At 39.5% G+C, this 24,009-nt stretch overlaps 1 protein-coding gene and 1 non-coding gene across 2 annotated transcripts in view; one reads left to right on the top strand and one right to left on the bottom strand.

Annotated features, from left to right (window-relative positions):
- Positions 1-24,009, top strand: part of Cacna2d3 (calcium voltage-gated channel auxiliary subunit alpha2delta 3) — a gene marked incomplete at its 5' end in the record, with an annotated part of 864,940 nt that overhangs the window by 819,984 nt on the left and 20,947 nt on the right. The gene's annotated exons all lie outside the window — the stretch shown is intronic.
- On the bottom strand, positions 14,692-14,766 carry Trnaa-ugc. The gene has a single exon. It is a non-coding gene; the product is annotated as a tRNA-Ala (tRNA).

The raw sequence follows: 24,009 nt of genomic DNA, 5'->3' as shown, positions 1-24,009 counted from the left end.
GGGGGGGGGGGGGGGGGAGAAACCCGCCCTGTTTTCAGATGATTACAACTTTGTAGATCCAGATAGTACAGACGTTGTTGTGTAGGTGTCGCTATCTTTACTTGCTCTTTGATAAGTTGTGTTTGGAGAGGTTTTAGTACAGGAAACGTAGTAAATTACTGTTTTCCCTCCCGAGTTCATGATGCAAAATAAGAGGGGCACATGGCTATAATGACTAGGCAGGTCTCTACCTGACATGAATTAGTTTCACAATTTCCCATTTGTGCATTTCTTAATGTGTGGGAAAGAGGGGTGGGAGCACATGGAAGTTTGGCTGGGCTTACAAGACAGGGAGGTTTTACCCTTCCATGCCGGAGGGTAGAAGGCCAGCAGAGCCAAGGAATATTTTTAGAATGTTTATTTGCATGTGGAATGGAGGAACTGTATTTCTGCATTGTCTCTGTCCTGGTGGTAGTTTGTGCTGTGATTCCTGCCGTCCCCACCTCAAAGAGCGGTCTGTGTTCCCACCTCAGTCTGCCCAGTACTGCACCTGAAGTGGCTTAGCACGTTGCCAAAACCCTATAGATGTGTGTTTATGGACTCTTCCAGCTTGCCCTCCGTTTGTTTAGCTTGGAAAGAGTTTATATATTCCTATGGGTATTAAAAACGCATCTGATGTATTAAAGGAGCTCAAAGGATCAAAGCAGAAATGTTGCTTGAAATGCAGTGCGTTGAATATAGACACATAATTTCTAGACACAAACCACTTTTTCAAGGGATGTTCTGTAATACCCGGGAAGGGAGTTTATTTTTTTTATTTTATTTTTTTTAATGATCAATCTTCCTTTGGGATATGGAATTTTCCCTTTTCTTTACGTGACCTCCACTCTGACCTTTTTGAGGACCTCACTAGATTTTGACAAGAAGACCTCTTGGCAAGCGAGGGTAGAGGAAAGCATTGATTTCAATATGTTTGTCATACCTAGGAAGATGTAGTTCAAGAACCTTAATGAATACTTCAGTTACTGGCTAGTGATCAAATGCATTTGGGAGAAAATGGGTGGAGAGGGTACCAGATGAGGATCAGACTCCCCATGATCTGGAATAATTAGAGGTGTAGATCACAGACAGAAGGAGATGGGAGAAATTACTGGGTTAGAATTATCAGATGCTTCTCAAACAAAATACTTTTACACTGACTTTTAGAAAACAAAGTCTGTAATTCACAAATAATTTCTTTCTTGGATTAAAAATTGTTTTTTAAAATTTTTATTTTTATACATGACAGTAGAGTGTATTTTGACATATTATACATACGTGGAGTATAACTTCCATTTCTTATGATTGTACATGATGTGGAGTTCCACTGGTTGTGAATTCATACATGAACATAGGAAAGTTATGTCTGATTCAAGTTCCTTTTGTATTAAAATGTCCATGGAATCCTGGGTTATATCAGTAGATCTAAGCATCTGAGAATTCATGATTACGAAGTTTGGGTCCATTTCCACATTTATTTTTTCTATTCTTTTAAATTTATTTTTTAGGTGTAGTTGGACACGATGGCTTTATTATATTTTTGTATGTGGTGCTGAGGATGGAACCCAGGGCCTCGCACGTGCCAGGCCAGCGCTCTACCACTGAGCTACAATCCCAGCCCCTCTTTCTATTTTTTCATTTGACCAATATTTCTCCAAGAGGGACCTGAGAGCTCAGTGTTGGAGTTGACTTAGGCCTGCTCTAATGGCCTCTGGAGGTTGACAGAGAATTCCCATGGACTTCCAGGTGAATGCCTCTGTCATGGTGCATGGTCATCTATGTAGTCACATGTAGGATTGAGTTCATCTCAACAGCAGAGTTTGCCCTGGTAACTGACAATCCTGTGAGTCACTACTTCTATGGAAGAAACTTACAAACACTCACTTGACAAGAACCCTACTCTTCTGGATGCCATTTTCTTGTAAATCTCTATTAGACATACCTGAGGGGTTTGCACAGTGCTCGCAGTATTGCTGTTTAATCAGCTCTGTCTTCCTTCTTACCAAACTGAGGTGGGGGGGATGGATGTCATGAAAACTTAGGTCTTTTTTTTTTTTAATTCTTTTTACTTATACATATCGGTAGGATGTATTTTGACATACACACAGGGGGTTTAACTTCTCATTTTTGTGGTTATATGTGATGTAGGGTTACATTGGTTGTATATTCCTATGTGTATATGAACACAGGAAAGTTTTATTCAATTTATTCTGTCTTTTCTATTCCCATCCCCTAGCCCTTTCCTTCATTCTCTTTTCTATAATCCAGTGAATTTAAATTATACCCTCCCCCTTACTGTATGTTAGCATTTGCATATCAGAATGTTCAGCTTTTGGTTTTTTGTGATTGGCTTATTTCTCTTAGCATGAAAGTCTCTAGTTTCATCCATTTGCTTCCCAATGCCATCATTTCACTCTTATAGCTGAGTAAGATTCTGTTGTGTGTGTATAGCACATTTTCTTTATCCATTCCTTTGTTGAAGGACACCTAGGTTGGTTCCATAGCTTAGCTATTGTGAATTGAGCTGATATAAAGAATGATGTGGCTGCATCACTGTAGTATGTTGATTTTAAGTCCTTTGGGTATATGCCAAGGAGTGGGATAACTGGGTCAAATTGTGGTTCCATTCCAAGTTTTCTGAGAAATCTCCATACTGCTTTCCAGAGTGGTTGCACCGATTTGTAGTCCCACCAGCTATATATGAGTATACCTTTTTTCCTCTGAATCCTCACCAATATTTATTGTTACTTTATTCTTGATAATTGCCATTCTGACTGGAGTGAGATGAAATCTTGGTGTAGTTTTGATTTGCATTTCTCTAATTGCTAAAGATGTTGAGCATTTTTCATCTATCTGTTGCTTAGGCCTGTTTTTTTAATGCCATAATTTCCTAAGTGGGTGATCTCTGTCAGCAAGCAACTTATCCCCTTCTGCTTATATGTGAAATGAGGATACTAATGTGCTTCCAGTGGGACTATTACAAGGTATAATTATATAAATTGCTTCAGCTATCCTGGCATTTAATTGGTGTTCCATAGCTGGAAGGTCTTACACTGAATTCACTAGAAATGTGGAATTGTCATGGTGATTCCTAGATTTATAGCACTTGGCATAGGACCTTGCATATACACTATTATCCAGAAAACCATTGGTGGAAACTAATTTTCTCCAAAGACTAGTCCTGTGAAGCATGACCAATGGGGATGGGAGTGAAGGGGGGGTTGAGTGTAAAGTCTAGTAGCTGAGACACCTGTTATTTTATTTGATATTCAAAAACAAGTATCTGTTTTGAAAACGGCTAGAAGCTCAGATACCTAAGAACTGAAAGAGCTTTATGATTTCGTTAGTAGTGGATGAAGGTGGTCCAGAGAAGGGAGGAGGCTGCCTGAGCTCCTATGAAGAGGAGCCTCTAGGATGCCGCCCAGAAGCCCTGTCTCCAGCCCACCCTCAGGAAATCTTTCTTTATATTCTTGCTGCTTTTGCATCGCTGATCACTTTCAAGTAACTGAATACATAATTTTAAAAAGTGGGACCTGCAAACAAGTTCAGGAATCAAAATAGAACATAGGGACATGAAGTGAGAGTGAAGTCTCTCAACCCTATGAGTTCTCCCCCCCCCCCTTAGAGAAATAGCCACTGGTCCTAGGTCCCCCCTCTGTCCTGGAGTGGCTCATAGAAATACAGCACAAATGTCCATTGTATGTCTCAAACTCTTTTTTTTCCCTGATGTGATCTCATACAATACTACTGTTTTTCATTTGCTATTATCTGAAACTATCATCATTATTTAGATTTTTTTTTAATGATTACCTGAAATTCAGTTTTGGTGGAAGTTTTTATTTAACTTGAATTGGATGTTGGGGCTGTTCCAAAACTATGACTATTTAAACAAAATAAAACAATATTTTTGTGTAATTCATAATTTATCTCTATGATTAATAACTCTAGGAATTGATGGGTTGAAGGGTATGCATATTTATAATTTTGATAGATTCTGAAAAAACGCACCTAGAGATGTTAAATCCTATTTCTCTCAATTTATAATATGTGAATTATACTATTATCAACATGCGTGTGTTTTTCAAGATGGTTTACCTTTTGCCAATCGGAGAGGCAAAAAATGGAATATCGTCTGAACTTTTTTGACCAATGTTGAGTACATGTGATGTTTTAAAGTCACTTATATTTCCCTTTCTGCATTCACTTTAATTGTCCTTACCTCATTTTCTCAACTTCAGTTGTTAGTCTTACATTATTAGTCTTTTCTTTGAAGGTGTAAGACTACCTTTTTTTGTACTTTCATTTAGCTTATGTAGTAAAAATATTAACTATTTTCCTACGTACTGCGTTAAAACATAGCTTATTATAATTATTTTATCATTACAAAACAGCAATGGAGGGCATTTTCCATAGTTTCAGCATCCGAAAGTAAAATGGACAAAGCTTTGTCATACTTCTATTCATTTTTTTGTTATTTTCCCCCCAGAAATAGAATGATATTGCAAATACTATTTGATAACATGCTTTTTCAAAAAACTTATAAAGTCTATTTCTTTGCCTTCAAATATTTCTGCAACTTAATTAAACACAGTTTGTGGATTTACTAGCTTCTTTAACCAACACCATGTTGGCTGTGTTTAATGTTTTGCTACATAAGCAATGCCATCATAAATGAATGTCTTTTTGTATAACTGTGCAATAATTCCATCTACCATCAAGTTTTAGAAGTAAAATAGTTTAGAACTATTCTTGGTTAAGATAAATCTAAACAAATTAGTTATGTGGTATAGATCTTAGCATCTTATGATTCTTCTGATTCCTTTCTCTGTTGCCGATCTGGGGAGATGAGATGTGACTTTTATGATAGATATTAGGTTGAAATAATTTTTCAAAAATTGAGTGCCAGCTAAGAGTGGAATCTAAGTGATATAAACTATATCAGGGGACAGAAGAAGCCTGTTTGTAATTCCGCTGAAGGCAGTAAGAAAACAGAAAATACAGTAGTGACAGACAGGTTTATATATTTAATGTTTTTGTTGGTAATTATTTATAAACCACCTCCTATTGTTTAAAAAAAAAAAAGTCCAATGTTAACAGAAGGGGTTGGCTTCTAGTAGGGTGCCAAGTTAATTATTTCAACTTAATAATAAGCAACATTGAGCTGACATTACACAGGCTTGTTGAGGGGTTGTAGAAAAATGAGCTTCAGAAACACGTTTTGAATGTGTGAGCACAGTTATAAGTACAGCTAATCGGGAAAATTAAAGCAATGTGAAAAACTGTTGAGATAAATGAACTCTGATTAAAACAGGATAAAGTGCCCAGGGTGTTGAAAGTCTCACAGTTCCAAGCAAGCCTGCGTGCTCCAGAGCAGTTATTTCAGTTAGCCAATAAATCTCTCAAATGAATTATGCTAATACTATTGGTTCCACCCATTTCCTGACTGGCCTACACATTTATTCTTATGCCACTTCTCTGTTGTAAAGGATTTGGATTCCAAAGGTGTGCCTACCACGCTCTAAAAATTGAATTGGTTTTTAATAAAGGAAAGAGAGATAATATACAACCCTGTTTCTTTTTTAAAGTTATTTTTGGAGTTGTAGGTGAACAGAATGCCTTTATTTTTATGTGGTGCTGAGGATCGAACCCAGTGTCTCTCACATGCTAGGCAAGCACCCTACCACTGAGCCACATCCCTAGTCCACAACCTTGTTTCTTGAGTTCAGAAACTCTGAACAGACTAGAAGACAAAGTGTTGAATGCTCCAGGCATTTAGGATATGTCTAATAATAATTTGTGTGTACACGTTATATGAAGTAGTGATTTTGCACAATCGTCTGATAATTCATGGATGACTGTGGGGGTTAAATTATGTTTGCCCTAGTAATCAAGATGATGAAAAAGGTCTTGAATGCACTTGAACTTGAGTTCCCTTCACTTTGCTGTGTAGATAGCATTGATCACATCACGTATTTCCCAAACAGTGGCCTGAAGTCATTTTGAAAAAGAAAACTGACAGGGTAAAAGTAATAGCAGTTCTTTCCCTGTAGATGGTTTCATTAAAGCACTTGGCACTGGTTGTTAGCATGGCTAGCTGGCTAATTACATGGTTGAGATTCTCTCACATCTCATAGTACGAGAATACCCTTGTGTTTTTTATTTTTTTTAATTTATGTATTTATTTTCTTTCTGGTACTGGGGATTGCACTCAGGGGCACTCAACCACTGAGCCACATCCCCAGCCCTATTTTGAATTTTATTTAGATACAGGGTCTCACTGAGTTGCTTAGTGCCTTGCTTTTTTGCTGAGGCTGGCTTTGAACTTGTGATCCTCCTGCCTCAGCCTCCTGAGCCACTGAGATTCAGGTGTGCACCACCACATCTAGCTTGTTTTTTATTTTTAAGATACTATGAGCAAAACAATTTTTTTCACTTTTTAAAATGCCATCGATCTATTTTTTCCAGAATATGTACTAGTAGTTCCCAAATTTCTCCTCAGACTAATAGTAGGCCCATCAGAATTATCTTGGGTACTTGTAAAGATGTGTACTCCTGGGCCTCAATCTCGGGCAGCAGCAGGTGTGGCAGAGAATTTGCACCTTGGCCATTCTTGCGATGACTCTGATGGACAGCCATACTAGGAATTGTCCAGAATCTCCTAGGACATGACTTGGCTTTCCTGAATATCACTATCAAAAGCTAGTTTCTCTTTATTTTTCCTTTTTTAAGTATAGATAGACCAAAAATAGTTTCATTTGCTCCTCACCCTCCCCAAAGACTCAGAAGGCACTCGTAGTGATGCTTCCCTGCTGTGTATCCAGGAGCACAAGTGGGCTGAGAAAGATGGCTGACCACCTGGCATTGAAAACTGAGTTCATGCAAAATGAGTGGCATTTAAAAAGGGATGCATAATGCTAACAGAACTGCAAATTGGGGCTTTGGGGAATATCTGAACAGACTCCTGGCATCACTGGCACTTTTGGAAGCAGGGATTTCATATCTGGTATTCCAGGGCTTAGAGAGAACAAGTAAGACCTGGTGAGCTCTAGTATAACTGAAGCCAGAATGCAGTAAGCCAGTCCTTGCTATCAAGTTAGACAAGGAATAAAGCAAACAGGACTGGATTTCTCCAGATTACCATCTCAGTGATTTTTTTTTTTTTTTAAAGGAGTCATTAACAGCATTAACCATATTCTTAAAGCAACATTTCCATGGTACAACTCTGCTGGTTTTAGATGAAAGTAAATATATTTATTCATTATATCCATTTATGTAATTATCTATTCTCTGTACACATGAGACAGGCAGTCATAATCATCAGTGATTACAAATTAGATTAACTGGCTTCTTGTTCTGGAGTTTGTGATGTAGTTCTAAGGCCTTCCTGGAAGCATCCCTCTACCAATTTATTTCCTCCAAAATCTAGGACTCTCCTGTCCTCTCAGATCTATGATAAAGCGGTTGCTTCTAGATGTTGTTCTACATTATCCAAAAAGACACGAAAACCTCAAGAAACCAATTTCCATTATGGTTGGAAAATTTGGCCATGGTATCTGGAACAAACATTCAAATTTATACTAAGGTCCACGAGTGTGCCAATTTTCTTTTAGACCTTTTATTCCCCTCCTGCTTAGATTATTAATGTTCCACACCAGTTACCCTTCTTTGATATCACAATTTTTATATCAAAACCCTAGATTGGGTTCTCGAGGTGTTGTGTGTTTGAATATTTTTTAATGGATCAGTAATTCTGCAAAATGTCCCGCATAAGTAGGGCAAAGAGCCATTCACATTTAAGAAGTGTTCCAAGTCCATATATTCACCATGCAGTCACAGGTAGGACAGGAAATGCTGTGTGTGCACATTTGACTATGCATTGACAGGTATGAAAAGTGCTCCACATGTGTTTTTGTATTAAATATGCATTTATCCAATTACTTTTCCCTGTGCAATATGAAAACAGACATTGTAGACAGCACCAGGGATTACAAAATAAGATAAAGTTGGTGTATCTATATAGATATGTACATATCTTTATCTACATACACACATAGATGTACCAAATATAGATATGTACAGTTATATTAATATCTATTTTTTCCAATATGTACAGTTATATTAATATCTCTATTTTTCCTACATCAATTTTATTGTGATTAGAAATCATTTCTGCATATTTTCTGTTTATTTAGGTCCATTGTACTGCTGAGTATATTGCTTTTTTGATAAACATTCAAATATGCACTTCAAAAGAATGTGCATTTGGCAATTATGATTAGGGTGTTCTGTCAATGTCAGTTGGGTCAAGACATTGTGTTTTTGAAATCTTCTATATCCTGGTTGATTTGTGGTCTAATCGTGGTATTCAGTACTGAGAGAAGTTTGTTGATATCTCCCACTGTGATTGTGGATTCATGTAACTCTCCTTTGGTTTGTAAATTTTGTTTCATTTTGAGATTCTGTTCCCAGGTGCATGCACAGTAAGGGTCTTTAAATGATCTTGGTTAGCTGCCTTATTTTTGTGAATAGAAAGTGGCCATCTTTACTTCTGGTTACTGTCCTTGTCCTTGACATTAGTGTAGTCAACCTACATTTATTTTCGGCATTCATTCACATGGTGCATAGTTTCTTTTTTTTTTTAATTCATTTTTCAGTACTCTATAGATATACATAATAGTGAGGCTCATTTTCATATATTCATACGTGCATATAAGACATCTTTCTCCATATCAATCCTCAATACTATCCCTTCCCTCCCCTCCTTCTGCCTGCTGATTTTCTTCCTCTAATATTTTAACCCCCTACTTCTTTGCTTTTTAATGTCTAAAGTGTGCTCTTGGAAAAAGGATATGCTTTAGTCTTGCTTTTAAGTTGTTGTTGCTTTGAGTATATACTCTATTTTTGTTCACATTTTAAATTGACTTATAAAGTTTGCTCTTTGACTTCTGAGAGTTTGGACAAATCCTTATGCTTGTATGTTTAATGCTACTATCCACATAGAGTATTTTAGGGAAACTTATTTTAACAAGAAACGTTCTTTCTTGTTATTATTTTGATTATTAGTATTATTAAATAGCATCCCCTTGTAGGGATGTATCATGGCTGTTTATTCATTTTCTAATTGAGAGACCTAGTTTCTAATTGAGAAACTAGGAATTGTGAATAAACCACTCTAAACAGTCACATGACAGTTGTTCATGTAAGCAGAAGTTGTCATTTCACTTGAAGGAATACCTGACAGAGGGATAGCTGGATTAAATGTCATGTTTTCAATTGTATAAAAAACTGCCAGCTGCTTTACTTGGAGCCTGGACCATTTTGCCTTCCTGTCAGCATAGAGAAGTCCAGTTGTTCTTCAGCTATTAATATTGCCATTTACATTTGTTATCTTAGCCATTCAAAGAGTGCATCTCGTTGTGGTTTTGTTTCTGTGTTTCTGTAACAATGATTTTAGGCTTCTTTTTAGGTGCTGATTTGCCATCCACATATTAGAAAATGAAATGTCTGTTCAAATGTTTTGGGTTACCTTTTAGATTGGGAAATTTGCAAAACATCACCACAAATATGTTGTGTCAGATAAATTATTTTTTAAACTGAGTTTTATTTGTACTGAGCATTTTGAGTATTGAATTTTTTTGGTATATTGTAGACATAAGTGTTTTTGTACAAATAGGTGATTTGAAGATATTTTTTTTTTCTGGCCTCTGGCTTGCCTTTTTATTTTCTTAGGACTAGCTTTCACAAAGCAGAAAGAAGTTTATCAAAATCATATTGGCTGGCTTTTTAACAGATTGTATCTAAGAAATCTTTGCCAAACCAGAGATCACAAAGATCTTCCCCTATACATTTCCTCTAAAAACTTTATTCTCTTTAGCTTTACATTTAGATCTGTGATTTATTTTGAATTTTATATATGATGTAAGGTACAACTTGAGATTCTTATTTATTATTTACATATGGATATCCAACTATTTATTTTAAAAAACCAAACTTTTCCTCTGCTGAATTGCCTCTGTATTTTGTAGGAATTAAAATAATTTTATGTGTATGGTTGGACTCCTTACCAGTTAGTTGGTCTATGTTTATCATTTCTCTAATTTAAAGCTATCTTGTTTGTTGAGGCATTGTATTAAGTATTGAAACTGGGTAACAAGAATCATTTATTTTTATTTATCAAATGCCTTTGGTTATTCTAATACATTTGCCTTTCCTTATGAATTTTGAGAGGTTGTAATTTTTTATTTTTAAAAACATGCTGCAATTTTGTTTGAATTAGGTTGCTATACAGCTTAGCTTGGAAAGAGTTGATGTCTTAACATTGTTGAGTCTTCAACCCATAAACATGGTCTGTTTTTCCACTTATTTAGGCCTTTTGATTTCTTTCCTCATTGTAGCATATAGATTTCTCAAATATTTTGGCAGAATTATACCTTCATGTTTGCTGTTTCTTTGGTGCTATTATAAATGATACTTTCTCATGTCAATTACCAATTGTTCATTGCTAGTATGTAGAAATGATTTTTTTAGGGGGGGCACATTGATCTTATATCCATGGAGCTTGCTAAAGCAATTTATTCTTTTGTTTTTTTGTAGCTTTCTTAGGATTTTCTTTGTAGACCAATCATATTGTGTGTGAATTGAGATAATATTTCATTTTCAATGTTTTATGGTTTTCCTGACTTATTTCACTAATGAGGACCTCCAGATTGATTATGGATAGGAAAGTGCAAACAGATTCTTGTCATATTCCCAATGATAAAGTCATAAGGAAAGCTTTTAGAATTTTTTTTTTTTTATTAGGTAACATATTAACTTAAAGTTGGTCAGGTAATAGAAGTTCCTCTGTATACCTAATTTTTTAAGATTTTATTTTATCATTAAAGGGCATTAAAGTTGATGAAATTTTTATTTAAAATAACTGTATGGTTTTCCTACTATAATCTTTTGATATGGCATATTACATCAAAATTTAATTTTTTAAAGATTGTTTTTCAGTGCTGTTTATTGAAAATATGGCCTTGAATATTCTAGGCAAGTGCAATCCCACTAAGCTAAATTCCCAGCCCCTAATATTTTGAATGTTGAGCCATCCTCACATACATGCATCAACTTGATCATGATTGTTCTTTTTATACATTGCTGACCTTTCATCTTTTGTGTCCAATCTGACATACCATTCAATGAATTTCTGGTATCAAAGAATTTCAGACCTCTGTTTTAGGATTTGCCTTTGTTTCTTTTATATGATTTCCATATTTCTGATGAAATTCCCATTACTCTTAGCTCAATGTGTTTTTGGGCTCAGTAACATAAATATTTAATATATACTTATCTATTCATTGTAACATCTGGACATATGTTTGTCTGTTTTTAGTGACTGATTTTTCTCTTGACTACTTTGTCATATTGTACAGTTTCTTCACATGTGCACTAATTTTCGTACACTGACTATTGTGAATAGTTTATCATAGATTTCCAGGACTCTTGTTATATTCCTCTGGAGAATGTTACATTTTATTATAGTAGCCATCTGAATTATCAGTGAGTCATTTTGCACTTTTGGCAGCTTGATTTTTAGGGTTTGGAAAGAAAATTTAATTTTTGTCTCTGGGATATAGGACTTAAAATCCTTAAAACTTCTGTGCTTGACCATTTATAGAATTTCTCTGCACTAGCTCTCAATGGTATGTGTTGCCTTAGGTTCATTTATCGTTCATGAAATTTTGAATCTTAACTTTCAGAGTCTAAACAATTCTTTTTTGTTGTTGTTGTTAATATGTGAAAAATGATGAATAATGAGGGTTGGCAATGGAGGGATCTGAAGGAAAGAGAAGCCAATATACACCTACCTATTATCTCAGCCTGGAGAAATTTGAGAATTTTGTGTGAGGAAGTGGTGATGAAAAACCCAAGCATTTTCAGATGTTATGTTGAGAAGGGACCTGAGAAATCACTGAACAAGGGGAAACTAAGGCTGTGAGAGAGAACAGGACGCTTCTCAAAGTTTTGCCCAATCGTTTCGCACTGGGGGCTTGATTCAACTCCATCTGACTTCTGGTGCAGTTTGTTAAGAACCTCTCTTTTCTCCCACCTCCTGTCTTATTCTTCCCCTTTAATCTATATTCATAGTATCTCTGCAGATAAAATACCTACAGAATGGGAGAAGAGTTCTGGTACTTGTTGGTTTCCCCCTGCCCCATGTTGGAGTATATTTCCAGTTCTCACAAAAACCTGAGAACCCTAACTTGAAAAATCTGAAATGTTGCCTTTCATTCCCGGGTCTCTGGAATACGTCTTTCTCTTGAAATTTTGCCATAGCTGTCTCTGTCTTAATCTCGGTACTTACGCTAGTCAAAGTGAATGATCTTTCCCTTATGTGATAAGGGACTATTAAATAGGGGTGGGAACTGTAAGCAGCATTGGTTTCAGAAGTTGGATCCACAAACACAGCAAACCATGTGATTATCCTGACTCTTTCCCGGGGTCATCAATTCCGAGGAACACGAAAGATATCCAGGAAGCTTAGAATCAAAGTAGGAAGTAAAACATTCCGTTTTTCTTTGAAACAGCAAAATTGTGTTGAGCTCTGACTGGGCAGTGCTGCAGCTTTCTATTATAGGAAGTCTCAGAGAGGGACCTTCCAGGAGGACTCACTTAAAGGATATGCAGTCAAATTGAGCACTTGGAAGACCTTTAAGGAAGTAATTCCAGTTTTTTCCATGAATGATCTAGCTTTCTAAATCTATATGTATAAAATACAAAAAACCAGGAGTGAATTATTCCATGATTCTTATTAATATGTAATTCCTGCTCACTGTAGGAAACTGAAAAATAGGTTTGAAGAATGAAGTAAAAACCATGCCATCAATCAGAAGTAAGAGGCAGAAAAAGTTACATGTTCAAGCTCGATAGCCTGATGGCCTAGGTTGGACATTCAGCTCAATGTCTTATTCTCTAACTTTGGACGAGTTACCTAGTTTCTGTAAATGGGGATAATAGAAGTATTTAAATTCTGTTCTAGTTCTAATTTCTTTTTTTTCCTCTCTGAAAAATCTGGCCTCATACTTAGCCCAATAGTTTCCTTGCCTTTAATACATTATACTGGGGGAAAAAATTGCTTTCTTCATGTACTATGAGATGTATTGATGACCAGAATTTGATTTGACTTGTGTCAGATCACTTAAAAGTAGATGCTTAACTTCCCGGTGATATTTTTTTTTATTTTATTTTTTATTTTTTTGGTACCAGGCATTGAATCTCTGAGCCACATCCCCAGCCTTTTAAAATTTTTTATGTCAAGACAGGGTCTCAGTTACAGTTACATAGGAACTCACTAAGTTGCTAAGGCTGGCTTTGAACTTGGGATCCTCCTGCCTCAGCCTCCTAAGCCACGGGAATTATAGGTTGTGTGCCCCTACTTTCTACTTTTGAGTGTACATAGGCTTCCTACCTCCTGGTTCAGTGTGATACTATTTTGTTTTACTAAATAAATTCAGCCATCTACTTGGAGACTGCAGAAGATGATCTAAACCTAGAGAGTACAACTGAGTCCCAGACAATGCCACCTTGCCCCTTTGATCTAGGCGCAGATTCTCTGGTCTCAGCTTATCAGAGAGTCATTAGTATTGCTATCTCCCACCCAAGTTTTCTCCTGAGATTTTGCTGAATGATGGGTAAGATGTAGGCTCTAAAGTCTGACTGCTTGGATCAATCCTGATACCTGTTACCTGTGTTAAACCAAGATAAGGCCTAATTCATCAACGTCTTTCAACCTCAGGTACCTCTTCTGTAACTTAGGAATAACATTTCCTGCCCCATTGAGTTGTGAGATGAATCAGTTTTAGGTAAAAGACTGGCCCATGATGCCTGCATAGGGTGACTGCTCAGTGAGTGGCAGATGAGAGTGACAGGGATGGTGGTCTGGTAGTGGTGGTGTTGATGGTGATTAGAGATTATCAAGGGCAGTCGCTGAAACAAAGGTTTAGAGTCAAGCAGGCCTGGCTTTGTATTCTTGCCTCAAAACTTGACTTTTTTTTTTTTTTTTAATTTTGGAAAGTTGTTTAGCTTTTCAAAGCTTAAATGTTTTCATCTGTAAATTATGGAGATAATGATATTTCTTTGAGTTGGTGTGAAGATTAAAGGAAAACTTCTTATAAAAGTGCTTGGCACTAAGTAAACACTCCATAAATGTTAGCTATTATTGTCATTATTTATAAGAAAAGACGCTAATAGCACCAGTGAAAATATTTAACAAATTCCCCAGCCTTCTTAGGGGATTAGAAGAAAATGATTCATATCATAATTAAGAGGATTTACCAACGACCCTAGTACTAAAGGGGGAGGGAATGAAAGGGAAGGGAGGAATTTTGGAAAGCTAAAATAATAGCCAAGTTTTGAAAATATCTTTTTCTTGTCAACTCTTCTGGGGTATTCCTTTCCTCTGGAATGAGAAAAGAAAGCTGGATCCCTCTTTCCATTCTAGGGGGCTTTCTCCCATATTTCAAACACACAATACCATTCCTCACTCCCAGCCTAGGGCTGATAATGCCAAAGACCTTCATGCCCAAGTTATTTCCAAGCTCTGGGTAAGCACCATAAATATCAAGAAATTCTTGGTGGGCCTTGAATGAGTGAATGGAAGCCATTATGATGGCTTCTCCCCCCCCCCCATCCCCCTAGTACTGGGGATTGAACCCAGGGCCTCCTGCATGCAAGGCAGGGACTCTACCACTGAGCTATACCCCCAGCCCACGATGGCTCTTATTTGTGTGTTTTGTGTACAGTATAATAAACACAACCATGGGACACTGCCATACAGAAAGAGCATCATTCTGGATTTTTTTTGTTTCCTTTTTTGTCAGCAAATGGAATGCCATAATACCACCAGTGTACACAATTTTTTAATAAGTATAACAAAGAGAATATATTGGTTCTATTTAATTGTAGGCCATATTTTCAGTTAAGTACTATCTCCCATCCTAGGGAAATGGAGAAGGAGAGGCCTGTACCCGGCTGTTTCTTAGCAGACTCTCCAAGCTACTCCTGGGAGGATCCGTGCTTGTGGTTCCTAGCTCCCTAGGACTTAAGTTTTTCAACTGCAGGGTGATTAGCAGGCAATGCAGTGGCCATCATGTGGAATTAAGGAGCATATCACCTAGTACCCTTTCATTTACAAATGACAAAAGTTTCAACTCAGACAAGCTTAAGCAATGAAGGGAAGAGTTGAGAGGTAGCCTTCAGGTAAGGCTTACTCCAGCTTCCAAGAAGTCAGAACCAAGCAAGGCCCACGTTTTCTCCTTGCTTTGCTCAGCAGGCTTCGTATTCTTGAGCACAGAGTGGCTTCTGGTGTCTCGAATCTTCCTCATTCTTCTTTGTGGTAGTAGAGATGAGAGTCCCGAGTTTAAGTCTGATTGCAGTAACTTAGGTTTAGTTTAGTGTAGCCCACCTCTGAACCCATAGCTTTTTCCAGGAGAAGGAATTGTGCTTCTCAGGTTAGGGCCACATCGATGACATGCCTGGACAGGGCCAGCTCCTGAGAGCACCGGGGCTGCCTGAAGGAAAGGTAGATTCCTGCACAAAAAGTAGGATATTGGTACCAAAAGATAGGAGATAGAATCCCAATGGGGAACTCTCTAGATGGGACCTCGTTTTTGGAAGTCAACCAGGAGCAAAGAGGTTTTTAGATCTGGAAAAGTTGTGAGAATAATGAAAAATTCTGGGCTGCTTAAATCTCGTACTGTATTCTATAAAACTCATTTGCTAGAGAACTCATGTTGGTTTGAATTATATATATGTTTTTGGAGGTGGGGGTACCAGGGATTGAACACGGGGGCACTTGACCCCTGAGCCACCTCCCTGGCCCTATTCTGTATTTTATTTGGAGACAGGGTCTCCCCAAGTTGCTTAGGGCCTCACTTTTGCTGAGGCTGGCTTTGAACTTGCAATCCTCCTGCCTCAGCCTCCCGTACCGCTGGGATTATAGGTGTGTGCCACTGGGCCTGGGTTTTAATTTTTATTTTTTCCATTGCTCTTCGATAAGCTTTAGTACTGAGCTGATGCATTGAAAACAAAAATAAGGGAAGTCTGTGCCATGTTCTTGAGCCTGGATTTCAGAAGTCGAGGAGACAAAATTACTCCCCCACCCATTTAAAAAAAAAAAAAAAAAAAAAAAAAGTCATGTCTGGGGGCTGGGGTTGTGGCTCAGTGGCAGAGTGCTTTCCTAGCATGTGTGAGGTACTGGGTTCGATTATCAGCACCACATATAAATAACCAATGCCGGTCCACTGACGGTCAGGCTTGACTTTTTTTTAGTTATCTATGGAAAGGTGACGGGAGGGAAGAGGCTGTCTTATCAACTGTATTATGCTATTAAATAAGTCAAGTCCTAATGCCACACACCTGCAGAGTAAGCCACATAGGCTCAGGGGGAGCTGCATGGCGGCCACTGAGCTCCTCTGCCCTCCTGACTGTTGATTGGCGCTCCTACATGGACAAGCACTGTTACTGGTTTTCTTTGGTTGATGGCTTCTTAATATATGATATCTGTGCTGTTTCCCATCTGACACCCACAGAGGATTCTTGTTAAACCCCACTTTGGGCTGCTCTTCCAATGCTCCCCAGGATTTTCAAAAAAATTTCCTAGCTTATCTGAAGCTTAGTTTTTAGACCATCCTCGAGGTGGCTTGTGGTGTTGGTGTCTGTCCTTCTAGCCACTTGCAGTGTAGTGGTACAATGAGAGTAAAACAGCCCCGAGTGTTGGATTCCACATGCACCTGAAAATGTGTATAATTTTTGTAGGTAACACAGGTACACACTTACAAACTGTCATCAGACCCAGGCGTGGTGGTGCACGCCTGTGATCTCAGTGGCTCAGGAGTCTGAGGCCAGCCTCAGCAAGTTAGTGAGGCCCTGTCTCAAAATATAACAAGGGCTGGGGATGTGGCTCAGTGGTGAAGCACCCCTGGGTTCAATCCTTGGCACCTAAATAAATAAATAGCCATAGGACATACCCTTCTCTGGGGGAGAGCTGCATGGAGAGAGCAATATTTAATAAGTGTCTAAGAACTGAATTGGGCTTATCCAAGGGCATGGGAAGGAGATGCTCTCCAAACTTGGAACCTTGCTGGTCCCTGAGACAGCAGCATCAGCATTACTTGGAGCGGGGTAGACGGGCCGAACAAAACTTATTGTTAAACATGTCAAGTTTGAGACTCACTGGTCTCTGTCTAGGCAGCGTGTTGCAATCACTCAACAACCTTCATTTTATTTATTTATCTATTTATTGGTACTGGGGATTGAACTCGGGGGACCTTAACCACTGAGCCACATCCCTAGACCTTTATCTTTTATTTAGAGATGGGGTTTCACTGAGTTGCTTAGGGCCTCACTAAGTAGCTGAGACTGGCTTTGAACTCATGGTCCTCCTCCCTCAGCCTCCTGAGCTATTGGGATTACAGACATGCACCAGCACACCTGGCTACTCAACAACCTTTAAAAAATTTTATGCCTTGGTTCTTTTCCCAGGTATTCCAAAGTAATTTGTTTTAGGTATGGCCCAGATATCCATTGGAAGAAAAAAGGGAAAAAAAAAAAAGGCAAAACAATTCAAAAATTTCCCAAGTGACTTTAATGAGAAGTCTAAGAAACAGAGTCCTGGCACTGTGGGAGAAGCATAGTGCATTCTGGGACTCATCCTTGGATATTATATAGGAAAAGGGCTTATGGGTTCAGATGTACCATTGGAAGAAGGACCAGGTGGATCATAAAGAGCTTCCTTTGTTTCCTTCAAGTATAGACAACTGGGCAGATGTTAAGGGCTGTGGGAAAGTATTAAAAAAGGGGTGTGCTTGGGATGCTCTATACCACCTCAAGATGGGCCATGGCAGGGAGACCAGCTGGAAGGCATGTCAAAGATGAGGTCAGTTAGCACAGCAGACTATGATGTCATTTTTTTAGACCTGGTAAAAAATGAAAATGTGAGCTGCATGCTCAAAAGGCAAGAGGAGGAAGGCGTATCATTAGAAGAATTACCAAGGAAACTTTACCCCTGCTTTTTGTAATCATCTTCTTATGATTTTGTAATTTGCTATTTGGTACTGTGTTCTCTTGTACGCAGGATACTCACTGGTTAGGTACTGACCCTTGCTCATCTCCCAGGGTCCTGCACAGTTACTCGGTGGGTTGTTTGGTTCACCAGCTGCTGGTTTCTCCTTCCTGCTAGTCACTGGAGAGGGAGGTGCTAGTATCCTGGCTGGGGGTGGGGACTTGATCTTCCCTTCCCAGGAACTCACTGCCCATACTTATGGTGGAGAGCTAATCCCCTAGGAATTTCAGCCTTTGTACGAGGAAATATTTGGTACTTGCTATACACATAAAAATCAAGATGACTGCACTTTGTTCAAGAGAGCAGAATTTCTTTGTGATCCTCAGACACAAGTTCTCAATCTTTAACTTCAGGATAAAGAATGCTGTTTGGAAAGAAACGTGCTTGTAAGATCCCAGATTGGGACAGTTTGCACCCATGGGATTCCTAATGATTTGCTGTCTCAGAAAACTTAGTGCTTACAGATGAGCCCCTGGAGATGGCTCCTGGCAACCAAGCATGGGTAGCTGAATGTAGAAGCAGACCTTCAGCACCATCTAAATTTGTTCAAAACATCTTGAGTAACTAACAAAGCCAATCAAAAATGGTTCACAAGTTACTTTACTCCATTGTTTCCCTTTAAAAATCTTCCTTCCTCTGATGGAACACTTGTTTGGTTTTTAACTGAACTTGTGCTCCATGATTTGCAAATCTATTCTGTACCCAAGTGAAAACTGTCTTTTATTTTAACATCATTTATGATTTCTGGGTTTATACTGGATTGGATTTGGCAAGAGGTTCAATGCTAAGTCAGCCACCAAATGTGCAGTGGTACTTGCCAGCCACCACCAAGCCTGTACTGTCCCCATACTCTGCCAGGAGAGGTAGTAGGGGGTGGGACTGCTCATGAAATGAGGTTCTGACTAACCGCTCCTCACCTCTGTGCCTGCTCCACCATCCTGTGGATTTCGCTTATAAAACGTAATTTTGAGTATGGTACTGGGGATAAAACCTGGAGGCACTCTACCACTGAGACCTTTATTTTAATACAGGGTCTCGCATCACCAAGCCCAGCCAAAACATAAGTTTTAAAGATAAAATAAAATAAAAATTTCAAGCAGTAAAATCTAAATGAAAAACTTTTGAGTGCCAATCTCTGTGTAAATATGCAGGTCATGTGCCCCTAAGACTGGCCCTAGGAGTGTGGGTTTGAGAAAAATAGAGCAGATGATCAAATATCAGGGACTGGTTATGTTCAGAGATGAGTCTTAAGAATTATGTCATCATCTCTAGCTGCATGACAGGATAAATGGTAATATCATTAAGAGATTCAGTAGTGTCTCCTTACCTATGCTTTGACTTTCTACAATTTCTTAGCTGTGGTCAATAATAGTTTGAAAATATTAAAGTGAAATGTCCAGAAACAGTTCGTAAATTTTAGGTTGTGTGCCATTCTGGGTTGTATGCCAGATCTTATGCCATTCCGTTCTGTTCCTCCTGGAATGTAAATCCTCCCTTTGTCTAGTGTATCCACTCTGTATATACTACCTGCCCATTAGTCACTTTATGGCCAGCTCGGTTACCAGATCAACTATAATGGCATCCTAGTCCTTGTAGGTAAGGTTTGGTACTATTTTCAGTTTCAGGCATCCACTTGGTGTCTTAGAATATATCCCACATAGATAAGGGGGAAGTACTATATAGAAAAATCTGGGGGTTGGGGACTGGGGCAGGTTTCAGATATTGTGAATAGTTTCTTTATTCCAATATTTAATCACCCTTTTTTTTCTGGTTTAATTGCATAGGCTGGCACTTTCAGAACAAGAATAAAAGAGGAGGGAATAAGTCTCTTTGCCTTCTTACAACTGCTGAGTGTTTTATGCTGAAGCATGATGTTAAATTTAATTCACACACTATTTCTCTTCTTTTAAGGATTGTTTTTAGAGATGGGATTTCTGTCAAATGTCTTTTAGACACCATATGAGCAGATCCCACAGCACGGGCTCTTTTCCAATGCTGTGCAGTGTATCTTACAAGAATAAATTTACTGGGAGGATACAAACTGGATGTCAAGTGGGGAATTTTCCTGTAGTCCCAGATTTAGGAGAGAACACAGTGGCACTGAACATCATGGGTTAGGAAAAGGACAGCCATTTATCTGGCCCTAATTTAGAGTTGGAAGCCCTCCCCAGCCCCACCCACAAGCTTAGTTGAGTCCCTCTAGTGTATCATGCAAAGACAGATAAGGACCCTACGAGAACATCAGTGCTCATAAGAAAGCATCCAGGAGATGCTTTTTCCTGCTGGAATCCTGATGGGCTATGGGGGAATGCCCCCAAGAGATCCCTTGGGGTGTACTTGGCGAGAAGTCCAGAACTGGTGGGATGCCTGCTGGGCAGTAGATGCACAGATATATTCTGATGCCTCTCCAGGCTGGGGAAAGAGGAGTGGAGGAAGAGGACAAGACTTGAGGAGGTACTGCACCAGTGCAATCAGTCTGGGTCAGCCACAGATGCATGTGCTTACCGGGGACCATATAGAAGATAGCTGACCCCATACCATCTTGCTTAAACCCAACAAGAGGGCTGCTTTCAGGTAAAGGCCACTCCAATGTCTAAGAGAAGGGAGAGTAACTTCTCATGATAGGAGCTTCATGGGTGTCAAATCAGGGTCATGGTGAGCAGCTCCAGGTTATCCCTGAGAACAACACAAAAGAGCCTTCATTGTGTGCTGGGCCGGACAGCAGGCACCAAAGGCCAGTTGGTACAAACAAGCAAGTCATGGGGAGAGAATGACCCTTGATCCAATGAGTAGAAAATGCTTGCTATTTTGCTACTGTTTGTCTGATCCCAAGCTACAGAAGAAGCTAGAACCTAGAAGCTGGGAAGAACAGCAGAGAGCCTTGTGCTAGTCATGAAATGGTATCGAAATGGACTTTAACTCATTTTATGTACTTAAAGTAGTCAGAAGGTTATGGAATTTCTATGAAATTCTCATTAGACACGAGAAAGCAGGAATTCAAAAGAGTGGAGCTGAACACAAAGGGAATAATGTTAGCTGATTTGCATGTCTAATTAATCCTCTGGGGAATTCTGTATTACTCTTTCAATGTCCTGCTGCAGCATAGTTACTGCATTTTATTTAAGACCAACATATCAGTAATCAGAAGGAGAGTTTATTCATAGTTTGGGGGGATACAATCTTGGTTAGGTCTTATATCTGTTCCTCATAAAAGGAATCTAAGGCATTTCCTTTTCATTGTGCTCTGAAAGAGTTTAAATATTTTAGAATGACCTGTGCCTTGACATGCTAAGATGATTCAACAATAAAATTATGGGGCTCCCCACTTTTGAGGTAATCATGAAAGTCAGTGCTCTCTGTTCTGTACTTTGGGCTGAGTTTAGAGAGGTGCTGGCTTTTCCTTTTCCCACTCCCCTCTTCCCAACGTTCTCTACACAGTGACTATAGAGGTATTCCAGAACATGTCTGCCATGTTTAATTTTTAGCTTGAACTTTAGAGGTCAACAAATGTTTGCTCTCTACTACTTACTGGCCTGGGTCGGTGGGAGGCATTTTGCTGCATGCTGGGGGTTGGGGTTGGGGGCACAGGTAGAGGAGAATAGGAACTGGTATGAAATCCAGAGTTAACATATCCAGCCCAACTGAAAGTAGTACAACATAGACGAGGACCTGTGCCAGATCCAAAGAGTTCCCTGTGACTTGCTCATCGTCTAGATTTTATCCACCAAGAAGATGAAAGACGGTCTATAAAGGGTAACAATCTACAAAGGGCAAAAGACTTTTGTAGGAGTGTTTGAAACATTTTAAGAGTCTATCAATTCTTAAGCCCTGGTTCTGAACCCATTTAATGAAAAGCAAGCTGTTGGGGCTCTCCAAATGTGCAATCCTGTGCTGCTCTGGGAATCTTATCCCTGGGTTCCTCCCCGTCCTGCATGTCTGTTCAAGGCAAGAAGCATTGTGATTCCCTTCGTCACTTGGTCAGCAAAGCCCCTCTTAGAAGATGGTGTGAGGCAGACGGTTCTCTGAGGCGGTCTTGAAATTGTATCATCTTTTCCCTGCAGTTCTGTCTCGGCCTGCAGTGAGTGGGAAAAGAGGACTGGGTTGTTTCAGTTCCAGCAATGGACATATCAAAATTGCTTCTCTCTTCCCAACTCCCTCTCCCTTGAGGACCTAATTTATTTCACGCATCTTGGCCTATCTCTGCTTAGAACCCTCCCTGTGATTGTCTATTGAAGCATTTCCCTCTTCAGCTTTTCTGGCTCCCCCCCAGAGTCACCAGGCCGCAGCTCCTCTGCACTATGATGTCAGCCTGGACGCTGGGCCCAGCTGGATGGAGGTGTTCTTTATGCAGCTCAACCCTGCACCCTGGGCCATAAATACACGTTGTACACATAAATGTACAGTTAACATTGCCCAGGCCCCTCCAAGGCACCATGTTAATAAGCAGACAGTAAGTCTTTAAAATATGGAAAAGTAGTTAATCTTTCCGCTAGCAAAGCCTTTGTAGGGGTTGGTGTTCCTCTACTTCAATGTAGCTGTGTGCAGGCTTTTCATCTCCTAGGATGTGGGAAAGGAAGAGGGGAATTTGCTATAGGGCTTCCCAGGAACTGTGTTAAAGACACCGATATCTTGCATTTGCTGTCATTAAGTGTCTGTATTGGGTGATCTCACTGGATCTGCCCCCAAGTTGCCTGAGCCCTACTAATACCGTAACCCAAGACAGAAAATTTGCTGCCCCCAGTAGTATAGTATTGCCACACAAGCCTGAAAGATCTGCAGCTCTAGTTTTGATTTATATATGCATTATCAGCTCAGCCTCAGTTACTCTGGGAAGTTACTTAGCCTCTTGTTTACCTGTCTCTAAAATGGGCATGATTTTATCTTATTCATGCTATTACTATAAGGTGTAAGAGGTGACATATCTTCTTGAATTCATTATCCCTTGTGAAAATGAGAGAATCAGTACTCGCTGCTCCCCTGAGTAACATCCCATCTTATAAACATTTTAAGAATGCATGAATACATTTTCCTTATAAAGATCCTCAATGTAAGATCAAGTAGATGACTCACGGCAATTGTTCCTTGATCCTCCTTCCCCATCCTCTTCCTCCTTTCTCGAGGTAGCCACTGTGGTTGGTTTGGTGATTACTCTTCTTGATTTTTTTATTTTGTACTATTGCATCTCTTAGAGGAAGAAAGTAGGGAAATGTATCTCATTTTGGGCTCACTTCATGCTAAGTACTTACCAGGAAAGTCACCCTAGACTTTACAGAGACAAGAGGCCCACCCCGGGTGGCTTTGTCTAATTCATGTAAAGGATATGGCGAGAAGCGAGAGGAAAGGGGGGACTCCATTCTTATCATTGTTATGCTGCAATGTTCATGTGATCTCTGCTCTTGCCCATCTCCTCTTTCCTTCCTTCATTTTGGTTCCCCCACCCTCTCCCCAACTCCCACTGATGGTGTGCTGAAGAGTACCAGACTTGAGGGCTGGGAATCAGGGCTCAGCAGGCAGAAAGTGCCTGCAATGCACTGTGGGAGGCCAACCTTACCGGTGACTGAGTTACACTCCCCAGCTGGGTGCTGAGGCGCTCAGTCACAGAAATGGGTGTGTCTTGCTACAGCCCCATGGGTGAAGCTATGCTCACCTGTTCCTTTGTAATATAACCCCTTGCCCTGTTTAGGATAGAATCTTCCATGGAAGTGCCTTGTGTGTGTCCCCTCCTCTTACTGTGCCCTTGGGTGTGGCCTACTCAGGTGTCAGTCAACCTGCTGACATGGACATCATGAAGATAGACTCAGCCCCCTGAAACCTGACCCCTTGCCTCATTTGAATAGCTTCTCCTCAATAAAAGGGGTCAGCGCGTGCTCTCTCTCTCTTTCTGCGGA

The sequence above is a fragment of the Marmota marmota genome, unplaced genomic scaffold (assembly GCF_001458135.2).
Source record: "Marmota marmota marmota unplaced genomic scaffold, marMar, whole genome shotgun sequence".
In the NCBI taxonomy this organism is placed as follows: Eukaryota; Metazoa; Chordata; class Mammalia; order Rodentia; family Sciuridae; genus Marmota; species Marmota marmota.
The sequence above is the reverse complement of the archived record's forward strand: the minus strand, read 5'-3'. Positions and strand labels throughout refer to the sequence as shown.